Here is a 4,881-nt window from a genome sequence, read left to right on the forward strand (position 1 = left end):
ATGCCATTCGGGTCTGGGAGCCTCAGCTTTAGTAATATATGTATATGGTTCCCAGACCCGAATGGCATTCAGGAGCTCCCCAATGCAATTTGGAAATTCGGATCCTGAATGCCATCTGGGTCTGGGATCCATATACATATAATACTAAAGCTGAGGCTCCCAGACCCGAATGGCATTCAGGAGCTCCCGAATGCAATCCGGAAATTCGGATCCCGAATGCCATTCGGATCTAGGAGCCTCAGCTTTAGTATTATATGTATATACTGTATAAGGCTCCTTTGTTGCTGTAATGAAAATTTTTATTCAGACCCATTCCGGTGCATTAAACCGAAAAACACATCTGATTGGCCAGAAAAGTCACATGTCCGATTCAGTTTAGTTTTTGAACGAAATTCGGACGGGATCTAAAATTCGGAAATGGAAATTTGGATTCAGATGCATTCCGATGCATTGGGATTCGGAAATTCTTATGTGTTCGAATGTCCGAATTTCTGAACATTCGTCCAAATTTGGATTCAAGACTAAACGAATTGCATGTGTGTAATAATGAGGTCTGGGGAGAATGGGGAGTACTGAACACAATGCCACCCTCATTGTTTAAAAGTTTGCATGTCAATAACACAAATGGTCTCGTGTCTGTGCCAGGCATTCATGGGAAGCAACACCTCACAGCCCAGCTTAAGGCACATGGTGGTTGATTTACCAAAGTTTAGGCTGTTCACGTAGCAAAGGGAATTTCTATCTGCTTAATTCAATCAGAAAATCACATGCAAGCAAAAATACAGCTTTTTTTCTTTCATTTTACTTTTTTCTAATCAGAAATTAAACAAATCACACATGTCTACCCATTAGAAACCTTAACGCAGTCCACATTGATGCACGACAAAACACATGTGCATTGGCGCACCACAATGAACCACTAGCATTTGAATGGTCCCTAAGGTGACACTGTTAAGCTGCTGAAAAGTGACACCTGCATCCATTGCATCCCTCCACTTTCAGGGACAGCATGCAATGGATGCAGTAGTGGCCACGTTTGCCTTGCCCTGTATTACAGTATAGCACTTATAAACATGTTTTGCCGTGTGTTACTGCAATGCAAAAGTGTGGATGAGCCCTTAAAGCCTATCTCTGGGCAAACAAATAAAGTACCCTTGGAGTGGGGCAATTCAAAGTGAACATGTGATAATTTGCATATTTCATGATAAAAAAGTCCCTGGTGATCCTGCTATTTAGGTCCTTGCTTAGGTACTTCCTGTTATGTGGTGACAACTATCTTTCAATTGTCCCCCTGTGTTGTCACCCTGCCACATGTGTCCCTGGCATAGTTACACAGTTACATAGTTACATAGTATTTGAGGGTGAATAAAGACACAGGCCCATCAAGTTCAACCTTTGTGTTTCTGTGTCTATAAGCAGCCATACCAACACAACACAGACTTTGTCCACTATTGTCAGAAATCCAGTCCATGCAATGATGTGCAGGTGATGCTGGAGCGAGTGCATGTAGACAGGAAGTGGTTGAAAGAGTCTGGAGGAGATCAGCCGCACTGAGATGGGAGCAGCAAGAAGAAAAGGTAACACAAAGAATTATATGGGTGACAAAATAAACATGGTAATGATTTAGACTACACAGGGCTAAGTGTCATTTGGTTAGGGGTTACATTTACTTTAAGGGCCGGTTCACACCAGGAACTCCGTGTTCCAGTGCGTTCGGCCTCTGGAACGCAAGCCTGCCGGCTCCCTGCGTTCAGGGGGTGTGGCGGTGCATTGAAGTCAATGGTACTGCAGCCACGCCCCCTTGCCCGCACCCAGAACGCAGGCACATTAGTGCTTGCGTTCCGGTCCAGTGCGTTCTGCAAAAATACTGCAAGCACTATTTTTACTGCAAGCACTATTTTTACTGCAGGCACTATTTTTACTGCAGGCACTATTTTTGCAGAACGCACTGGACCGGAATGCAAGCACTAATGTGCCTACATTCTGGGTGCGGAAAAGGGGGCGTGGCTGTGGTGCCATTGACTTCAATGCACCGCCACACCCCCTCCCGCCCCTGAAGGCAAGGAGTCGGTCGGCTTTTTTTCCAGTGCATTCCAGAGGCCGAACGCCCTAGAACGCAGAGTTTGTGGTGTGAACCCATCTTGACACTTTTCTTTTCCTTTGATTGCCCCTCAAAATGAATGTGAGCACATGAGTACATTTGTAGGTGTCTCCTCAGCACACAGTCACCAGACAAAGGGAGATGTTTGCTGTCTGCCTTTTCTCTGCACACAAGGGACATACATAGCCTGAAATGCTGCCAGTTAATCAGTCTTTGTTATGAGATGGAAAAAGGAACCAGTTTAGCAGTCCAAAGGAAACAAACACATTGAACAATTAGTGCTCATCACCAATCATCCAAATCATTCCTCCTCCATCCAAATCATTCCTCCTCCATCCAAATCATTCCTCCTCCATGCAAATCAAGCCTCCCGATCACTTCTATAAAGCCTCCCGATCACTTCTATAAAGCCTCCCGATCACTTCTATAAAGCCTCCCGATCACTTCTATAAAGCCTCCCGATCACTTCTATAAAGCCTCCCGATCACTTCTATAAAGCCTCCCGATTAGTGATGAGCCGAACACCCCAGTGTTTGGTTAGAATTCGAACATGGGGAAAGTTCGTATTTGAACTCGAACTCAATGCAAGTCTATGGAGGGTAGAACATTGAAAATCAAATGTCCCCATTTTGAAGCCTTATATGCAAGTTATTGGCCATAAAAGGTGTATGGGGGTCCGGGGACTGCCATGGGCGACAGGAATCAATGAAAAAAACTACTTTGACAAAATACCGTTTTTAAAGGAGCACTGATTTTAACATGACTTAAAGGGTAACAATAAAACTGAAAAATTCTTTTAAATATTGTGCCTGGGGGGGTCCCCTTAAATAATAGTACTCATACTGCTCCGATGCTTACCCCGATATTTCCAGTATCAGGAAGCCAGGCAGCGAGTCATTACACGCTGCCCGGGTTCCTGAATGGTTGGGAAGCTGGCCAATCAGGTTCCTGAATGGTTGGGAAGCTGGCCAATCAGGAAGCCAATGATGCAGCGCCTGACTTTCTGATTGGCCGGGAAGCCGACTTCATGCTCCCTCATCATTACATGATGCGGTGCCCGGATTCCTGATTGGCCAGTAAGCCGGCTCCATGCTTTCTCGTCTCTCGACGAGAAACATGGGGACGGCTTCCCTGCTAATCGGGAAGCCGGGTGGCAAGTATTTACATGCCGCCTGGCTTCCTTAATGGGACTTCTGTCGGGTCCCTTTATCAGGCAAACAAATGTGACATCACTTTTGTTTGCCTGATGAAGGGACCGGACAGGTTCCGAAACGTTGCCACGCAGGGTGATATGACCTCTAGAATGAATAAAAGGATTTAGTTGTGAAGAAAACTTGGAGTGCTAGTGACCATTTATTCTGTTTTGCAAGTATTTGGCAGCGCCATCCGCGGCCACTTGAGCACCCCCACCCCCACATTGTATGGGGCTTTTAGGTCAGGAGTGCGGTGGGACTCTCCATTTGTCTTTTTTTACATATTTTTTTAATAATTTTTAGGCCCGAAATATGCGCAAAAAATAACCAATAAACAATAACCAAAAAAGTCAACGTGCGGGTTAAAACATAATTTTTCAAACTTGTTTTGAAATAAAACTGACCCCAAACCATCACAGCCTATTAACAAAAGTTAAGTTTTTCCAAAAAAGTTCCAATTTTAGACGCACACAGACAAGGGATGAGGGGAAGGAGGGGGGGCAGCTCCCACCTTCCGGAGTTGTATAAACATTTTGGAGAAGGACCATTACATTTTGCAGATGTTATTAAAAGCAGCAAGAACAAGAGGGCCGGAGAATAAGAAGGTTCCGCGTTTCATTAGAGAGAGAGAGAGAGAGAGGCAGGGGGTCAGTGACACAAAGGCACGGATTTTTCCATCGTTTCAGGCCGGAGACTTGCAACGTGTAATCTCCATGCTTTTATCTGTTTCTGAAAATAGACAGGAATTTTTTCCACAGCTCGCTCCAATCTGGCTGTATTGATGTGAAAAAGGATTACGGGGATAAGTTCTCAGAGCGGCGGTCAGGGCGCCTTTCACAACAAATGCTCCTCTTATTGCCCACAGTAACAGGTTAAGACAATAGCAGGGGGCAGGAGGGCCAGCGCTGTACCTGCCAATGGAAAAGACAATGGTTGGGGAGGGGGATCAGATTCGAGGGGTGCGTCTAAACGTGTAAACGCACAGCGCTGCGCCGCGCTGACAACAGCCAAACCAGCAGTCCTCGGAGCACCTAATTGTTTTCAAAGGGGCTGGCTCTCAATAGTAACTCGAGTCACAAAAAGAAACATTTTTTGTTTTTACGACAGTTGCAATGGTCTTGGCAAGAACAAGAAAAATATAGCTGAGGGTTCTACCTTTATGATGATACGTAGTTAGAAAATAGAAGGTAATTGAATCACAAAAATAAAAAGCAAAAAAAGGTAGCCAATATAAATACCCAAACCTGTATTTATAGAAGCTTCCTCCAGAGTCTTGGTGTGTTTTGTGTATTTCTTCCAGATCTGTCCAGTAATCCAGTGTGAAACTTGGAGCTTCCTGTAATAAAGACCGCTCACTGCTGCTAATCTTTTTATTAAAAGAATCAAGCAACTTTTACATAAAAAAGTAACAAAACATAACCATAATATTAACTGGACAGAAATCAAAACATAAAAAAAAAATATTCAGTACACCAAAGTTATATACATATATATACAGACAGGCAAAGCCTCATTGCTGCATAAACAGCCTCATGCTTAAAGATCCACCAACTATTTACATGAAGCAGCAGAGAAGGCCTAAGAGGC

The sequence above is a fragment of the Nanorana parkeri genome, unplaced genomic scaffold, assembly GCF_000935625.1.
Source record: "Nanorana parkeri isolate BGI_ZX_2015 unplaced genomic scaffold, ASM93562v1 scaffold31, whole genome shotgun sequence".
In the NCBI taxonomy this organism is placed as follows: domain Eukaryota; kingdom Metazoa; phylum Chordata; class Amphibia; order Anura; family Dicroglossidae; genus Nanorana; species Nanorana parkeri.